At 40.4% G+C, this 20134-nt stretch overlaps 1 protein-coding gene across 1 annotated transcript in view; it reads left to right on the top strand.

The window, feature by feature from the left end:
* HSD17B12 (hydroxysteroid 17-beta dehydrogenase 12) overlaps window positions 1–20134 on the top strand; it is a 159971-nt gene that overhangs the window by 756 nt on the left and 139081 nt on the right. The window lies entirely within an intron of this gene.

Raw genomic sequence — 20134 nt, 5'->3', positions numbered from 1 at the left:
TCTTGGAACCACTTACTCGGATTCAGCCAATTTCGTTTAATTTACAAAAAATAAAAATCCTCGCTAAACTGTTCTGGAGTCTAAAAAGTAGTAAGAACTATTGCTTCTGCAAAAACAGTAACTTTTCATGGATAAACCAGAAACACTTTTTGCAGAAGGACATTTGTAGGAAAAAGTATGCCCACAAAGAGTGAGCTAAAGAAATGGATATTGTTCCATCCAGTCCGAGGATTTTAAAAATGGAAGATAAAGGTCAGATTGGAGGAGTTGAGAAATTTATCTGCAGGAAAGTTTTGCGCTTGCTTTTTTTTTCCTCCTGCTTTCTTGTTTCTTTTCTTTTATATTTTAAAGCGAAGCGATATGCTGTGGTCGTTCTCTGATGTGATTAGGTATTCTGCCATTTTATAACTGAATGTTCACTTCACCAAGCATTTTATTGACTTCTGGAGTGTTTAGGGGTTGTTTTCAGATGAGGCTCAAGTAAGGTACACAAATAATGTTATTTCATATTCTTTATTCATTCAAAAACATTAAATAAACTTTTTGGGTGCCAACATAAAAGAAAACGTCTCAGGTAGGAATGGATATGTAAGTGTTCTGACCTATACGTGATGCAGGTATTAACATTAATAGTACTCATTTTTTACTTTTTAAAAATAGTCTTTGAAAAAAAAAGAAAAGAAAAGTCTTTGGACAAGCAAGTGAAATGCTCAACTTGATTCTAATCAAGATTATAATTTCACAATTGGCTTGCCCAAGTTGCTGGTTGTGAGGTTTGGAAAACTTGATTGTGGACTTTTGAAATAGTCACACAAGACTCCAGTGTCTTAACAAATCATTTGTCAAGATGAAGTAATTTGTAAGCAAAGATTAATTTGTAAGCAAAGATAACTTAAAAAAAATATATATCTAAAATTCACCGTAGTGGCAAATAACTCAAATGGTCTGAGTCATCTGTATGAGGCCAAGCGATGTGACATTGTCATTTCGTAAGTAATATTTGTACTGAAAAGATTTGATTCCAGAGGATTTTTGATAAATTAAGGAAAATGTCTAAAAGATACAGAAATGAAATTTGAAGTAGAACACCAGACTATAGCAGAGACGATTAGAGTGGCATAAAGTGAAGTATTATTGAATTGAGTTTACCCTGGGATTTAGAAAATCTTTTTTAAGTACTTAAGCAGAAGAAATGATCAAGTTATTTGTTAACATTACTTATATGCAGTGGCCTGGGTCTTAAAATACTTCCTTTATCTTTCTCCAGATTCAGGGGATCTTTGAAATACAAAAAACTTTAAGAGTAGCTCATCTTAAACAGATTCTTTATATCAGTTGGAGGGGTGAACTTAAATAATGTGAACAACAAACCAGCAGAGATGACACTTGAATAAGTAGGGTTAAAATGTGATTAAAAATAAGTAATTTGCTCAAAAGTGGTTGTTTAGAATTATTAACTTTTGTATATAAATACTACTTGTAAGTTTACTTCCTTATAGAATTGCTTACTTAGGCCTGTGCACCCTTCTTTGAATAAAGCAAGTAGCAGGGCAGTATTAGGGAGGCATTGCCTACTTCCTAGTTCTAATGTTCGTTTAACCTTTTCCTCTCCATAATTGATTAAATATTGTAAGTATTATATAGTAATGTATGTTGAGTTGATAGTATATTCTTATTATTCATAAGTCTCTTCTTGTGGATATGTTTAATTTCTCCTTGGATTTTAGAATCTGAGAGGCAGGGATTGTGGGTCCACTTTTTTTTTCTTTCTTTTTTTTCCACAGTAATTGACACTTTGATCAGATATAAACTCTTCTAAACTTAAAAACGAAAGCTTGGAAAACCTCTGAAATACAGGTTTGCTTTGCAATCAGTAAAAATATTCCAGACTGTGGATTCCTTCATCTAGTTAGGTCCATTCCTTGGCCCATACTCTCAATTTATCTCTTTTATCTCCTCATCTAGAGAGCATCTCTTCTCCAGTTTGCTTCAGTAGCCTTCCCACTCAAGTGAATGACGCTGATTTCATTAGGTCTCTAGCGGATGGGTTTAGCCAATTCAGTCAAGACTCTTTTGCCTGTCATTGTGATACCATACTTCCTGTATTTCTTAGAACAAAGAGATCCTGTGAAAGGGGAGCTGTTTGAAAGTCACTCTAACAAGTATGTACTGGGAAGAAAATTGCTAACAAAGGTGGTCAGTATGTCCTCAATAGAGAAGAGTCATTGCTGGGGCGCTATAAGGAATATAATTTGTAGGATTTAGTGTGAGCATAGATAAAGTTTGCATCTACCTATCGTTGCATAGATATTTCATAATCATTGGAGTTCATTAAAATGATTGATACTTGAAATAAAGTTGAGATGATAGATGCAAAGGCAAATTCAGTATGCTTTCAAAGCCAAAGTATTTTATAGCTTGGAATCTAAGACAGTACTCTGAGCAATTCTTTCTAGTTTTTAATGGAGAGGATATTTCTCTAGACAGGAAAGATAAAGGATCCACTAATCAGTTAATGAGTTAGATTTTTAAAATAGCTTCATTGAGATGTAAATCACATACCATACACTTTTACCCATTTAAAGTGTACAATTCAAGATTTTTATTATAGTCACAGGATTGTGCAATCATCATCACAATTTAATTTTGGAACATTTTCATCTTCCTTAAAAGAAACCCTATACACATTAGCCGTCACTCCTACACCCCAGACCTCGAGTCCTAGTCAACCACTAACCTACTTTCCATATATATTTACCTATCCTGTATATTTCATATAAATGAAATCATGCGATACTTGTCCTTTTGTGGCTGGCTTCTTGAGCACAGTGTTTTCAGGTTTGTCCATTTTGTGGCATGTTTCAGTGCTTCATTTATTTTTATTGCTGAATAATATTCCATTCTGTGGAGCGAGTTTAGACTTGGCAAAGGGTCTTCACCTCTGCGTTTTGCTTTCTGCCCTCGATGTTAGCAGATCCGTAAGATTTTCCAGCTTTGGTGCTGAGGGAACTCATTTGGCCCTGTCCAATTCCAAGGTTTTCCCAAGTCAGTGGACGCTGAGGACTTACAAAGGGCATGGACAGATGGGGTCCTCCTGCAGAAAAGCCATTCATTAAAACTGGCTGTGCTTAGCCAAGCTCCAGAAATCAAAGGATTCTCAAAAGCCGTTGTGCTGTATAATTTCTGTCTCACATTGGATAACTGCACAGGATTGGTTTAGTTACCTCAAATGGTTGAAGGCTACTTGAGTCACCAGGGCCTATTGACAGTAAGTTCCTTTCTTTAACTAGACTTTGAGATATCACATAATTTGAGGAGTTTGAAATGTTAATTATTTAAATTGACTAAACAAGAGGAAATATTAATAACTACCATTTATTGAATGCTTGATGTATTCCAGGAACTTGATATAGAGTCCTTTTAAAAAAATTTTAAATTAAATTGTTTGGGGTGACATTGGATAATACAATCATATGGATTTTAAATGTACAGTTCTATAGTACATGGTCTGTTTACCACCCAAAGTCAAGTTTCCTTTTGTCATCATATATTTGACTTCCTCCTTCCCCTTTCCCTCCCTCCTTCCCTCAGGTAACCCATACTGTTGTCTGTGCCTATGAATTTTTGTTTGTTTGTCTTGTTTATTCCTTTGTTTTATATCCCACATTTGAGTGAGATCATATAGTTCTTGACTTTTTCCATCTGACTTATTTCACTTAGCATGATACTCTCAAGATCCATTCATGTTCTTGCGATGGCAGTATTTCATCTTTTATATGACTGAGTAATGTTCCATTATATGTGTACCAAATCTTCTTTATCCAGTCATCTATCAGAGAACACTTCGGTTGTTTCCATAACTTGGCCCCATGAGTAATGCTGTAACGAACACAGGGGTACATTCATCTTTGCGAATCAAATGTTTTAGATAGATACCAGAGTAGGGACTTCTGAGTCATATGATTACTCTATTCTTAAGTTTTTGAGGAACATCCATACTGTTTTACATAGTGTACCAATTTATAATTTCATCAGCAGTATATGAGGGTTCCTTTTTCTCCACAACCTCTTAAACATTTGTTATCTCTTGTCTTGTTGATAATAGCCATTCTAATAGATGTGAGGTGGTATCTCGTGTGTGTTTTTTTTGTTGTGTTTTTATTCTTTTTTTTTTTTTGCTCGAGAGAGAATGAGGCAGAGAGACAGACAGGAAAGAAGAGAGATAAGCATCAACTTGTAGTTATGGAACTTTAGTTGTTCATTGATTGCTTTCTCATATCAGTCTTGACTGGGGGGGCTTCAGCCAAGCTAGTGTCTCCTTGTTCAAGCCAGCATCCTTGGGCTTCAAGCCAGTGACCTTTGGGCTCAAGCCAGCGACCATGTCTATGATCCCCTTCTCAAGCCAGTGACCCTGCGCTCAAGCTGGTGAGCCTTCACTCAAGCCAGGACCTCAGGGTTTCGAACCTGGGTCCTTAGTGTCCCAGGTTGATGCTCTGACTATTGCACCACCACCTGGTCAGGCCTCATTGTGATTTTGATTTGTATCTTTCTAATTGTTAGTGAAGTTGAGCATCTTTTCATATATCTGTTGGATGGTTGTATGTTGGATGTTGTTGAGTTGTATGACTTCTTTATATATTTGGATATTAACCCTTTTTTGGAGGTGTTTGCAAATATCTTCTCATTCAGTTGATTGCCTTTTTGTTTTGTTGATGATTTCTTTTGCTCTGGAGAAGCGTTTAGTTTGATGTAGTCTCATTCATTAGTTTTTGCTTTTACTTCCCTTGCCTTTGAGGTCAAATTCATAAAATTTTCTTTTTTTAAATGTTTATTTCATTGAATTTAGAGAAAAGAAAGGAGAGAATGAGAGAGAGAGAGAGAGACAGGGAGAGATAGGACCATCTGTTCTTATATGTGCCCTGACTGGGGATCAAACCAGCAACCTCTGCACCATGGGACATTGCTCTAACCAACTGAGCTATTTCGCCAGGACCATAAAATTTTCTTTAAGACTAAGGTCTATAAGTTTAGTACCTATGTTTTCTTCTATTTTTAAAAAAAATTATTTCAGGTCTTATATTTAGGCCTTTGATCCATTTTGAGTTAATTTTTGAGTACAGTGATAAATAGCAGTGTAGTTTTATTCTTTTGCATGTAGCTTCCCAATTTTCCCAGTACTATTTATTGAAGAGATTTTCTTTTCTCCTTTGCATGTTTTAGGCTCTTTTGTCAAAAATTATTTGTTCATATATATGTGGGTTTATTTCTGGGCTCTCAGTGCTGTTGCATTGGTCTGTTTGGTTTTCTGCCAATACCATACCGTTTTGATTATTGTTGCTTTGTAGTATGATTGGAAGTCAGAAATTGTGATACGTCTGGCTTAGTTCTTTTTTCTCAGGATTGCTTTGACTATTTAGGGTCTTTTGTAGTTCTGTACAAATCTAATGATGTTTGTGTTCTTTTCTTTAAAAATGCCATTGAGATTTTGATGTTGATCACATTAAATTTGTATGTTGCTTTGGGTAATATGGCCATTTAACTATGTTGATTCTTCTAATCCATGAACATGAAAGATCTTTTTATTTCTTTGTTTCTTATTCAATATCCTTTAATAATATCTTGTAGTTTGCAGCATATAGGTCCGTCACATTATTTGTTAAGTTTAATTTTAGGTGTTGTAATTACAAAAGGAATTTTTTTCATTTTTTTAAGAAGGACCCCCCCCTCCCGCCCGACGACGCGACCCGCCCAGGGAGCACTGGGGACAGTCCGCCCCGCACCCGGTACCGCCCCCCCCCCTTGCCAGGAGGGCGGCGGGTGGAGGTGGGGGAGCGGTCGCGCCGTGGGAGGGGCGGCCCGGCCCCCCCCAAGAGTTTCATCTCTTTTATGAGATTTTGTTGTTAGTATATAGGAACACAACATAGTATATAGATTTGTGTACATTGCTTTTGTGTCCTGCAACTTGACTGTATTTGTTTATTGTTTCTAATAGTGTTTTGGTGCAGTCTTTACAATTTTCTATATAAACATGTCATCTGTAAAAAGTGACAGTTTTACTTATTTCCAACTTGGATACATTTGGTTTCTTTCTCATGCCTAATTGCTTTGGGTAGGACTTCCAGTATTATGTTGAATAACTCTGGTGAGAGTGAGCTTACTTGTCTTTTTCTGGATCTTACAAGTAAAGTTTTCAAGTATATTGGTGCTGCAGGTGAGACTCGAACCCATAGATTATCTTTAAGCTCTCTTTAAGTTGTGCTGCATTATCCTCAGTGTTCAGAGGAATAAATGGAGTCTTAGGTTAATGGTGAGCCTTATCTGCAGTTTCATAGCTAGTGGGTTCCCGAATCAGGATTTTAAACTAAGTTGTGTATTCTGCAACATCTACATGCTGTGTATTTTGGTGATTAGCTTACAGACTGAATGGCACTTGGACATGGATTCCTTAGGACTTTGGCACTTGGGCGTGGATTTCTATACCTTAGGAACTTTATTACTTTTGATTGAAGGCATACTTTCAAGTTTGCACATGCTTGGTATTTCTGGAAGCATTACAAAACAGGTAGCATGTTATAGAATCAAATAGGTCAGGATTTTCTTCAGATTTGCAACCGTGCATCTTGTCGCTGCCTGAGAAAACATTGCAAAGGCACTCAGGTGCTTAAGAAAGCAAAGTTTTGACTGTCATCAATATGGCTGGACCTGACCTTGAATGCTATTTTCTGTTTAGCACTTTGGCATTCTCAAATGGATTTTGCAACTCTCTGGAGGTCCAGTTTGGTAAATGCAGTGTGTTCCCTATTGACATTCAGGAAACCCTAGTATACCTGTTCTTGCTGGGGAGCTGATGTTGATCACAATAGTGGTGTGTGTGTGTGTGTGTGTGTGTGTGTGTGTGTGTGTGTGTGTTTTAAGCTGTGCATTTTTCCCCCCTAGAAAGCAGGACAGGTGGAGGAGGACAGAGAACTAAATGGACTTAGTCATAAAAATTCTGAAAGATATTTATTCATTCTGTACCCCATTTCTGAGAAGACAGCCCATGGGCCTAAATGGAACAAACTCTCCAGATTGGAGTTAGCAGGGCCACCTTAAAGTGCTAGTGCGAGAACTGTGAGCAGCAGCAGGTAGAGCTAGAGAATTGCATCTCTCAGCATGGCTGGATCTTGCTTCGAGGGAAACCCAATAGGAAGTTTTCCTGGAATTAGAAATTCAGCCTCTGTACTCTGAGCTAGAAAATCTACTCCTCCCCTCTCATTTTCCCATTGCCCCCCCCCCTTTTTCTGTTCTTCGTTTCTGTGCAATATTAAGTTTCATAGTTAGAGGTCAAACCTGAGGCCTTAGAGACTCAAAACCTAGACTGGAATTCTAGGTCCTCTACTTACTGGCAGTGTAACATTGAGTCAGGTGGTAAATATCTTTGAATCTCACTTTCCTCATCCGCAAGATGGCGATAATACTGGTGCCTGTTTCATAGGATTGTTATGAAGGGTAAATGAGAATACTTATTTTATCTAAAACATAGCACAGTGCCTGGCACATAAATGCTTAATAATTTATTTATTATATATATTATTGTGTATTTTAATATGTATTTATTTTGTCAACCGTTGGTCATTGGTGCCAGTTCAATGCCAACACGAATCCCCAATTTGGGGGCAGTGAAGAAGGGAACTATTCCATGCAGGCAGTGCAGTTGTGATATTGAGCTGCAGAACAGCATGGCTGTGAGGTGACCCTGTGGGGAGGCGGTCCTAAGGTTGAGGTCCCTCTCCTGAGAGCTCTGCTGTGGTCGGTGGCCTCTGCTCTGGTCCTGTGAGATGTCTTTGGTGTTTCATCTCCAGCTGGGGAAACATAGTCCTCAACATTTGGTGGAGAGGAAAATTGTGCTTCATGAACCAGAGGGAACTGATAATAAAAATAGAAATCCCCACACTTGGTGTCTAATTGGTCCATTGTTACACAAATGAGGACTCCAAATCTTCACCGTTTGATTGGTTCAAAAAGCACTGTCTTGATTGGTTGGAGTGGAGCTGCTCTGATTGGTTGGTGAAAATGCTAAGGTGCACAGCTTTAATTGGGCTGGGAAAGTCTCAGTTCTATTGGATGAAATATGATACCAGGAACTCCTTTAAAAGGGTTAGCTTACAGGGCAGAAACGGTGCAGGCAAGCGTTTCGGTACAGGTGGCAGGCAGTTTTGTGTAGGCTTCCCTTGAAAGTGCAGCTTGAATGAGATGCCCTTTTTATCAATAGTAACAGCTGCTCTGCTCTGCTTGTAAATTTGAGCCCAGTTAGCCAGCAGGAGCTCTTGTTAGTTATCTTCTTTCTTGGGGTCAATAATACATTTATTACATATTTAAATATATTACATGTACTTATAAATGATAAATTATATCTTATTAGTAATATTACTATTATTAGTCTTAGTAGCATTATACACTAATCACTTGAGCTAATCGGCAAGGCAAGGCTTAGTAAGAAACAAGGTCTGGTGACTGCATCTTCAGAAAACAGGTTACCATTGCGACTGCAACTGAGGCTGCGAGTTTTAGTTGGTGGAATTCAGGATAGTTTGTTTCTTTTAGTTTCAGAAAAATGGTTGAAAGACGTGGATTATGAGATTTCTAAGTTAAGAATACATGGGTGAGTGGATTTGAACAGATCAGTTCCAATGCCATTAAAGGCCATTTATATATAAGGATCAGTTAAAAAAAAATTTTTAATAGTGTGTCTTAATTTGTTTGGGCTGCTATAACACAAATACTATAGACTAGGGGGCTTAGAGACAACAAACATTTCCCACTGTTCTGGAGGTTGGGAAGTCCAAAGTGCTGGCACACTGAGTCCTGTATCTAGTGAGGGACTGCTTCCTGGTTCATGATGTCTTCCCTCTGTGTCCTCACATGACAGAAGTGGCCTGGGAACTCTCTGGGGTCTCTTTTATAAGGCAGTAATCCTATTCATTAGGATTCCACCCTCATGACCTAGTCACCTCCTAAAGTCCCCAACTTCTAATACCACTGCACTGGGATTAAGATTCCAACATAGACATTTTGTCCATAGCAAATGAATTCAGCCTATAGTATAGTGGATTTGTTATTTCATTTCTCGTCTCATCTTTACTGGAAGTAAAAATATTATAGCAATTTGCATTTTTGTCTTCTGGGATGGATTGAACTTAAGGCTGTGAGGCAGGGTGTTGGAGAGCCTTCACGGTGCTTGGGTGGAAAGTATGACACAATACTATTCATTTGTCCACCCACCACCAAAAGTACTATTGAGTTCTCATCATGGGCCCTAAAATAGACCAGTGGGATGACAACAGTAATCAAATGAACAAGCTGTGCTGTGTTAAGTGGTGGAAAGCTGGCCTGGGTGGTTCCGTGAGAGCCTTTAGCAAAGGTCAAGAGAGAGCTGCCCTGAAAGGATGACCAAGCTGAGGTCTGGGAAGGGAAGGGGAGGGTAACAGAAAGAGCAGTGGGAACAGCAGGTGCTAGGCTCCCGAGGCCCAGACAAGAAAGGGTGGGCGTGGTGTAAGATAGGAGTGGAGAGGGGAGAAGGGGCCAGCAAGCAGGGCTGTTTAATATCCCTAAGACCATGGGAAACAATTCAGGGGCTTTTAAGCGGAAGGGTGATGCAACTTTAAACAGAACTCCTTGTTTCTGTGATCTTCCTGAAGTTGTTGCATTGCTGCAAAGATGGACCAGTGCAAGTTATTCAGATAATCTCAGTTAAAACTGCCTTAAAAAAAGAAAAGTGAATACATGCTTTATAGTAAGGGAGGTCACTTTTGTACACTTTATATCATCTCTCAGATGATAACATTTCTCCCTAGGGGAAAACTAACCACTGTGGCGTGGGAAGCTCTAGTCTTACCAGGACTGGGTGATAGGGCAGTTGAACGAAACCCGAAACTGGGTTATTGCTTTCTCAAGGTCACTGGTGTGATAGGTGAGAAGCCTGCCACAAATCTGTTTCAGAGGGAATGCTCTGTTTTATTTATTCATTTTGTCTAGTGAAACAATGCATTTGTCCTCTCTGCTGGCAATTCCAGGGAGACGATCCAGTTTCTGAAGTTACCTTTACCATCATTAAGTGAAGTGATTTCTGTTTAAATGATCTAGTCAGTGGGGAAAAGGAGGGGAGGGTGATTTTTAACAGTTGCTGCCTCCCAAGAGTCTTACATTGGGGAACAGTAGTGCTAACAGAAAGACTGGGTTGACGTTAATGAGCAAGTGTGAGCTTTGCTACTTGCTAAGCTGTTTGACCTTGGGCAAAGATCATTAGCCTCTGATTATAACTTCCTTCACCTATTAAATGGAACAGGTTCTTTTCAGGGTAATTAAGACAAAGAAATAAGATGTAAATGAGATTTCAGTGTAGTCCTCAGTGTTTTTATGGATACCAAGTAACATATTTAAGAACGTCTTTTATTGGTACGAATTACTCTTATTTGATGAAAAGAGATTGTTGAAACCAGGAAATAATGTGGTTTACTCAACAGACATACTATTGGAAATCTCTAGTTATGAACAAATCAATTAGGAGGATTTAGTGCTACTGCAAGAGAATTCCTCACTTGTGAAAAGATTTATTAAGTTGTTCCTTGAAATATAGTTCTCCCTAGTGAACCTAAGATATGATGGACTTAGAAAAATTTGGTTATGTGCAACCTCTCAATTACATAAAACCTTCGAATGATCTTTGACTCTAACTTCAAAATATCCAAACTTCAATCCCTTCTACCACTCTGGGGTAAGCCACTGAAATGTCTTACCCTATATATATATAATACAGGCTTCTGTCCTGGGGTTCCACCATGGCTCCCTTCTAATTGATACTTACAAAGTAACCAGACTGATTCTTGAAAAGGTCAAGTCAGCTCATTTGATTCTCTGTCCAGATCCCTCCAATGGCTTCCTACCCTGTTGAGTTTAAAACCTCAAATTCTTCATGTGGTTGACAAGGCTTTCACCCGCCTGCCTCCTGCCTTCCTCTGCCTCCCACCTCATCTCTGCCCAGCTTTCCTCTCACTCTCCCTGCCAGCGCACTCACTTCTTCCTTGAACTCACTTCCTTGAGCTCACTTCCTTGAGCTCACTTCCTTGAACTCACTTCCTTGAGCTCACTTCCTTGAGCATGCTTGGCATTGCTGCCTTGGGGCCTTCGGCTATTCTCTCTTCCTCCACGACCACATGACTGACTCTTCTGACTTCCTTCAGATGTTTGCTCAAATATCAGCTTCTCACTGAGACCTTCTCTGCGGCCTTTGAACTCACAGTCCTCTCTCCCGCACCCACTTCTCTCCGTTACCCTGTTCTGCTCGTCCTTTTTGTCATAGCACTTGTCATCATCTCCCATAATGCCACTTTGCTCACTTATGATGTTTCTTACTTGCCTGCTAAGTAGAATGGAAGCCCATTAAGGCAAAGATCTGTTTTGTTCATATGCGTATCTTAAGTATCTAGAACAGTGCCTGCCCATAGTGTGAATATACATTTGTTGAATGAATGAAAATATCTATTAAGTAAGGTATTCTAGTATTTTTGAGATTAAGGGATAATGTATTTTGGGGGAATTATCTTCTCTTTTTACATTCTTTTAGGTTACTCGTTATAAATCCAAGAAATATTAGCAGTCTCCCTACCACTAAAATGAAATTATCTAGTCTAAAAGTAAAATACAGGCTATAACTTCAGGAAGAAATTCTCATAGTATAGACTATGGAACTGAATGACTTGCTTTTGAATCCCAGGCCTGCCAGTTATAAGCAATATCACCTTAACTTCTGTATGCCTCAGTTTCCTCATCTGTCAAGTTGGGATAATAATAGGTTTTAAAGTAATAATTGAACGAGTTAATGAGCGTGATATACCAGATACTGCTCTAAGTATGGGCATTTAAATAGTGAGTGCCATATAAATGCTACCTGATATTGTTGACGTTATATTTGCTATCACTTTTATTTCTGAGGATGATTCTTATTTCTATCTCTACCCATCTTCTCCTTCCCAGACTTTTCCTCAAATTTCTTAACAACTTACCGGTAGCACATTCCCTTCTGGATGGTTATCCAAGATCTCAATCCCAGCATGTCCAAAGCTTATCTTTTCTATTCTACCCAACCTGTTTTGGACTTTCTTATTTTTGCTAAGTTTAGATCCCCTAGCCTCTAAGTCAGGATGGTAGATTCAGGTGTCTCCAGAAAATAGAGTAAATGAGTGAAGTGGACCAGATGTAAATGCGTGTCTGGTCGCTGTCTGAGTGGTCAGTTGTGGTCGACGGCCGTGTGGCCACCATGCTTCAGTGACGTGGGCCTCATCATGGAAAGTCTCTTAATTTTTTAAGGTTGATGCACATTTCTCCAGTATACTCTTTGAGCCAAATAAATTATGCCAGTGAGCCAAATGTAACAAGTGGTCAGTTTGCTTTGCTTTCCATATCTAGACAGGAAATCGCCACACTTCACTGAAGCTATCATCCCAATCTCTCTCCCATCCATAACGTTTCTCTTAAGTTCCCCGGAGACAGCACCTCCCTACCAAATCTTGCACTGGTGAAAGTTTCATCTTCCAGAAAAATCTCCAATTAAAGGACCTCTTACACCTTACACAAAAAATCTCCGTTTCCAGCCCTGGCCCGATAGTTTGTTGGTTAGAGCATCGTCCTGAAGTACAGAGGTTACCTGTTCCATCCCAGGGCAGGGCACATACAGGAGTAGACTGGTGGTCCTGTCTCTCTCACTTCCTCTCTCTAAAATCAATACAATAAACATTTAAAAACAAAACAAAACAAAAACTTCAGTTTCCTAATGTGTGCAAACATCAAGCTCCTTGATCCTTTGGGTCATGCTCTTACGTTTATTTCTGGTCTCATTTCCTAATGTGACCTTTTATGCATCCTCCCTTGGATGGATCCCTGAAGGGCTTAGTGTTGCAGACATGCCTGTAATTTCCCTGTCTTTCCAGTTTTGTGTGGTTTTTATTTATTTATTTATTTATTTATTTATTTATTTATTTATTTATTTATTTTTTACAGAGACAGAGAGTGAGTCAGAGAGAGGGATAGACAGGGACAGACAGACAGGAACGGAGAGAGATGAGAAGCGTCAGTCATTAGTTTTTCATTGCGCGTTGCAACACCTTAGTTGTTCATTGATTGCTCTCTCATATGCGCCTTCACCGCGAGCCCTCAGCAGACGGAGTAACCCCTTGCTGGAGCCAGCGACCTTGTCAAGCTGTGGGCTTTTGCTCAAACCAGATGAGACCGCACTCAAGCTGGCGACCTCGGCATCTCGAACCTGGGTCCTCTGCATCCCAGTCCGATGCTCTATCTACTGCGCCACAGCCTAGTCAGGCCAGTTTTGTGTGGTTTTTGCTTGTGCAGAACCATTTATTAGTTTCAGTGGTTGGTGAACGTTTCTCTCTCTGCCTGGAGTGCCTTCTGGTGTGCGCTCTTCCTTACTCTTTCTGTTTGTGAAGTTCTCACTCTCAGAGTCCAACTTTTGAATGTTTCCTTACAGCTGTTCAGACGGAAGTGGTCGTATACTGTTGGAACTCTGATAGTACTTGTTTTATTCTTTCTTGTGAGCTTTGTCACACTTTATTTAATCATTGCTTTGTGTGTATATGTGTATGCACACGTTACCGTATTCGTTCTAAACTGTAAGCCCTTTGAGAATGCAAAATAAATAATATATAGTGAATGAATATTTTTTTCCTTGAGGTTCAGTTGGGGGTACAGTATTTTGCTCCGGTTTTGTAATTTTTGGTTTTGTGTTGCAAAATCATTTGTACATCTTTTTCCTCTTTGTTTTAAAACCCCAAGTGAAAAACCTAAAAAGTGAGCTTGAAATTAAACCAGGGCTGGTTAGCTGAAGACTGGTTATAAAATTACTATAGCAGGGTTGGGGTAACAGCTCTGAAAGAGTGAAATACAGTGAAATAGAAGATATCCTTGGGAGCACTGGTAATAAGCTAACCATTCATCGAAGATGTAGGAAATTGTTATCGGAAACCAACTACTCTGCCACATTTAATAAGCATTTTAATATTCATAGAATTTTGGAACTCTATTTATTATTTATCCCCAGATCTTCACAAAATTGTTGCAAATAGATTTTCATTTTGTAAGAAAGCCTTTTCCAATTTAAAGTTTCAGTAAAACCTTGCTAATTGGTAAGGCTGAGCTGAATTGGTAAAACATTAAATTTTAGGCTGTGTTGACCAAAATGTCGTTCTCTTATTTGAAGGCCTGATAAAATAAACCCAAGCCTTCTAGAACCTTTAGACTTCTTTGAGTTGTTGAAGACATTGAACCAAATTCCCTGGAAATCTCTTTGGTAGTAAAGGCATTGAATGGTAAATGTATATATTTAATAGTTGCTAGAAAGTTAACCACAGAGCATTGAGTATATAGTTGAATTGCTTCCTGGAAAAAAATGAATACTACAGTTGGCTGACAATCTTTACACAAGTTCAGTCAGCCATTTTGTAAGAAATGAGAAAATCGAGAAATTGTAAGGAAGGCAGAAGAGAATAATGACAGGCTAACAAAACCGGGAAGGCTGTTGGTGACCTCTTCAGCTGAACTATCAGGGACATATGCTAGAAGAGGTAACAGCTTGCTCAAGATCACGCATCCAGTTAGAGAATGGCTAGACAAGACAGGTCACTGGCAAAAGGCAGAAAACAGTGGATGTGTCTGAGGTGGATTGTTCAAAAGCAGGGGTCGGAGTGATGAGCAGCGTGCTCGACAGTGGAGTAGAGCAGATTCATCAGGATGAGTTGATCATGGAAAACCGGAGAGGTGGACAGGCAGAGGTGGTCGGTGGTAACAGGGAGGGTGCTGGCAGAGCTAGACTTCATCACACATTCCTGCAGCTGGTATGGGGCAAAATCAGCCCTATTTGTACAGGAGCCTGAACTCTTGCAGAAATGATGTGTGCCTCTGTAGCCCCAAGGGTACCATTATGCCATGCTCTCGGTATTCTCCTACATGGACATTAAGACTGGGGAACTTCATCACTGAATATGGTGCTATAAGTTAAGTGGGTCAATCCAGTATCCCTTACCTATAGACTCAGCCTGGTCTGTACCCCAAACTATAGAGCGTGTTAATGACACTGAAGAGAAGGAGATAGTCTATTGTTTTAGCATACACTTCTCAAGGAGGCCAGGAAAGACAGTATCTTTTATTTAGTAGGTTAGATGCCAGTTTTAAAGTTCCCGTAACATTCTTTGTGTGAGGAAAACTCATTCTCCAGATTGGATTTACTGTAATGACTGGGATTTACAGTTCAACACCAGGCTAACTTCCAGTAGAAATATCGCCAAGCTCGCTTTACTGATTAGCCGAAACTCCAGCCTTGTCACATAAGCAGAGTGAATACAATAAACAAGCTCCCCTAGTCTTGCCCATTCAGTCTAATAATTTTGCTGTGGAACAGGAAGCGGCTGCTTATCTGTGTGTCCCAATGCCTCTCATTGCCTGTCGAGAGAAAGGGGGTGATGATCTCTCTATAGATAACGTAAAAAAAAAACATGGCAGGTTAGACAATGATGTTCACACATTCTGAGTTAAAGGAGGCTGAATTAATGAAATTTTACTGCAATGATGACATCTTAATTTACAAAGTGCTTTTGCAAGTCTTCTCAAATGATTTCCACAAGGACCTGGTGAAGCAGGTTAGGGTTGGTTTTGTATTTCCACATTATGTTACAGGATCAGTGACTGGTATAAAGGTTATACAGCTAGTAAATGGCAGGAGAAATTGAATCTAGGTTTTCTGACTCCAGGCTCAATGTTCTTTCCAATTTCCTGCCCAAGTTCCTGATAAGGATGATTTTGAAGCAATTTGGAATACCTGTACAAGAGCTTATAAACTGGGAGCTCCTAAATGCTGTCTGAAAGGGAAAGGTCTGTTTATGTCTTGGCAATATCCAAACTCAGATGGAGCAAAAGAACCAATTGGATGTTCTTGTTAAAAATACAAGTCTAGGCCCTGGCTGGTTGGCTCAGCAGTAGAGCATGGGCCCGGCGTATGGAAGTCCCAGGTTCAATTCCCGGTCAGGGCACACAGGAGAAGCTCCCATCTGCTTCTCCATCCTTCCCCCTCTCTTTTCTCTCTATCTCTTTCTTCCCCTTCTGCAGTCAAGGCTCCATTGGAGTAAAGTTGACCCGGGTGCTGAGGATGGCTCCATGCCTCTGCCTCAGGTGCTAGAATGGCTCTGGCCACAACAGAGCAATGGCCCAGATGGGCAGAGCGTTGTTCCCTGGTGGGCATGCAGGGTGGATCCCGGTCGAGCGCATGCGGGAGTCTGTCTGACTGCCTCCCTGCTTCTAACTTTGGAAAAATACAAAAAAATAAAAAATAAAAATAAAAATAAATACAAGTCTAGAAACTTGAAACCATGTTAACACAATAAATTAAAAAAATAAAACACAAATATATTAGAAAAAAAATACAAGTCTAGGGCTTCACCACAGATCTATTAAATCAAAATCTCTTAGAAAAGAACAGGGGAAAGTGTATTTTTAACAAATAAGATAATTCTTAAGACCATGCATTTCGGGAAATGCTGGACTAAGATCAAGCTAGCCCAGAAGAAGTCGGCGGGCTGTGCATGCAGGCTTTTTAGCTGGCTACCCATTCTCAGTACAAGAGCTTGGTTTATAATAGTGTTAAAACTTCCAGTGATTTCTGTATTAAATATTTACTTATAATTTTAACAGTTACATAGAGATTCTGTTTTAGAATAGTTCTGTTGTGTGGATTTGAACTGGATTAGGGAAAAAAAGAAAAGAAAACCTGGAACTTCAGCACGTTTCTGTGCAATGAGAGCCACAAGCAGTGCATCCGGTATTTCCCAGTTTTTACTGTTGGAGACCGGGGGTGAGAGTTGGGGAGTGAAGAGTGATTTTTGGTAGATGCAAATAACAGACACTTTAATTTATTTTAGTTTAAGTAGGACCATAGACAGGTAGCTGAAAACTTTACTTTTTACATTTAGAGAAAAGAAAGTTTTTTAATTAAAAAAAACATTTTTTAGATTTTACTTACTGATTTTAGAGAGATTGAGAAGGGGAGGGGAGCGGGAAGCATTAACTCATAGTAGTTGCTTCTTGTATGTGCCTTGACTGAGCGAGCCCAGGGTTTCGAACTTGTAGCAGCGTTCCGGGTTGACACTTTATCTGCTGTGCCACCACAGGTCAGGTGAGAAAAGAAAGTTTTAAGTCTGCCTTCTTTGTAGGTGAATTTAAAAAAAAAACTTATCTTTGTTGTGAAATTAATGTGATGCTTATTGATGATGATTCTTAAAGAGCCAGTAGACTAAAAAGAGGATGTTCTAATTAGTTTTTTTCTTGTTTTTTTTTTTTTTAAAGTCCCCTAAATGATGAGGAAGAAACAAATGGGCTTAGGTTTTACCAGAAGAAATTTAGATTTTAGTTGGCTGCCTCGATGATCTTTGTAGGATTAAACAGCAGAACTGAGTCATTTGTTCATTCATTCACTCGGTAGGTAAATATTCCCCGTGTGCTGCTGGTGTTCCAGATACAGTACTGAGTTTGGGAATATGGTGGTGAGAGACAGACATCGTCTCTTAGGCCCTGGCTGGTTGGCTCAGTGGTAGAGCGACAGCCTGGCGTGCAGAAGTTCCGGGTTCGATTCCAGGCCAGGGCACACAGGAGAATCATCCATCTGTTTCTCCACCCCTCCCCCTCTCCTTCCTCTCTGTCTCTCTCTTCCCCTCCTGCAGCTGAGGCTCCATTGGAGCAAAGAAGGTCCCGGGCGCTGGGGATGGCTCCTTGGCCTCTGCCCCAGGCGCTAGAGTGGCTCTGGTCGCTACAGAGCGACACCCAGAGGGGCAGAGCATCGCCCCTTGGTGGGCGTGCCGGGTGGATCCCGGTTGGGCGCATGCGGGAGTCTGACTGTCTCTCCCCATTTCCAGCTTCAGAAAAATACAAAAAAAAAAAAAGACATTGTCTCTTCCTCCATTGGTAGCAGAGGACTCAGATCATTATATAAGCAGCTCCAAAAAAGTGTAATAGGAGCCAGCTATGAGGGCACTAACCTAATCTAGGAGTTTAGAGTAGGTTTTCTGGGAGGAAAAAATAATAACATTTAATCCAAGGTGTGGGGAAAAAAAAGAAGTGGAAGGAAGAAAATGAAGATGTTCATAATGGTAATAAGATACCATGTTTATTAAAAAGGTTACCATGTACCAGATACTTTTCTAATTACCTGAATGAATTCATGTACTCCTCACATAATCTAATAAAGTAGGCCCTATTAATAGCCCCATTTTGTTGAAAGAAAGCTATTTGCCCAAACTCACATACCTCACATACTAGTCAGCGGAGGAGCATCTGGGATTTGAAATCCTGTCAGCCACTATGCAAACTGAGGTCATGAATTAGAGATGGGTAGGCAAGGGCCACGGGAGGGCAGGAGAGTATTTCTAGCAGAGGGAACACGTTGGGTGAAGACCTTGAGGCAAGCGAGAACATTCAGGTGGAGAGACCTTGGGAGGGGAAAGGCAAGAAAGAAGACTAAATGAAGAAATGGACAAGGGTCCAGTCACAAATGGCCTTGAGGCTATGGTGAGGGTTTTGTTTATTTTAAGGACAGGGAGCAGTCGGTGGATAATTTTTAAGCAGTAGATGTCATGACCAAGTGTATATTTTGCACAATCCACTCTGGCATTTTGGTGAGTGGATGTGGAGGAAGTAACCTAGGAGCCCGGGAGACCAGCAGGAGAGCTGTGATAAGGGCTTATTGAAGGTAATGGGGGTGGGACTGAGCGAGGGAGTCAGACGAGGTAGGACATGAAAGCTCTGGGCCCTCCTCACAAATAGCTTGTAGGGGTGATGGAGTCACACACACAGTCCAGGACTGTGAGGTCTGGGTAGGTGCTGGCACTAGTCACCGACTTGGACAACCACAAAGAGAAGGAGCAGGCTTGGGGAGGAAAATAATGAGATTGATTTCTGACAGGTTCTGTGTGAATGTCAGGCAATCTTACCATAGGTTAGCACTAGGCTGAGCCTAATGTTCTAAGTTCCTTTACCAGAGTCCTTTGGTTTGACTGACCTTTATAGTCATAAATTACATGCTATATTAGTGGTCTGTAGAAACGTGTGGAGCTTTAGCATGTACTATTTTAGGAAAGGGAGAACATTTTTTTTTTTTTTTTGTATTTTTCTGAAGCTGGAAACAGGGAGAGACAGTCAGACAGACTCCTGGACAGTCAGACAGACTCCTGCATGCGCCCGACCGGGATCCACCCGGCACACCCACCAGGGGCGACGCTCTGCCCACCAGGGGGCGATGCTCTGCCCCTCTGGGTCGCTCTGCCGCTACCAGAGCCACTCTAGCGCCTGGGGCAGAGGCCAAGGAGCCATCCCCAGCGCCCGGGCCATCTTTGCTCCAATGGAGCCTCGGCTGCGGGAGGGGAAGAGAGAGACAGAGAGGAAGGAGGGGGGGTGGTGGAGAAGCAAATGGGCGCTTCTCCTATGTGCCCTGGCCGGGAATCGAACCCGGGTCCCCCGCACGCCAGGCCGATGCTCTACCGCTGAGCCAACCGGCCAGGGCAGAACATTATTTTTGAATGAGTTGAATGTATCCCATGTAGCACTTTGTGCCTTAGTTTGTTAAATGTTTGCTATTACCTTTTTAAACATAAAGCAGGGGAGTATAGCAGGCCATTAGAAGAGCTGAGTTCATATTCCACCTTCCTACCTTGATATTATTAGCTGTGGAATCTTTAGCCATTTTGTTTATTTGATCTACCAGATATGTGTGTAAAAATACTCACTTTGTCTGTCTTCAGAGATGGATGGTAAGAGGTTTTGCATAGTCTTTGGAAGCACTGTAGAAAGTACAAAGCATTAACACACAGGCAAGACACTGGGCCTTTTCCCCATTTTGGTCTCGGCAGCCCAGAAATAGAATTGCTCTGTGAGTCGATTCGATCCTTTGTGCAAGGTTCACATTGCTTCAGAGATTTATTTTGGGATCTATTGCAATTTTGTCGTGATCAACACCTAAGTCTCTTCTGATGTGATTATCTAATATGTCAATTTTATAATGTATCTAAAACAGCTTTATTTTTTTTTACAACTTTGTTAATGCAGG

The sequence above is a fragment of the Saccopteryx leptura genome, chromosome 1, assembly GCF_036850995.1.
Source record: "Saccopteryx leptura isolate mSacLep1 chromosome 1, mSacLep1_pri_phased_curated, whole genome shotgun sequence".
In the NCBI taxonomy this organism is placed as follows: Eukaryota; Metazoa; Chordata; class Mammalia; order Chiroptera; family Emballonuridae; genus Saccopteryx; species Saccopteryx leptura.
The sequence above is the reverse complement of the archived record's forward strand: the minus strand, read 5'-3'. Positions and strand labels throughout refer to the sequence as shown.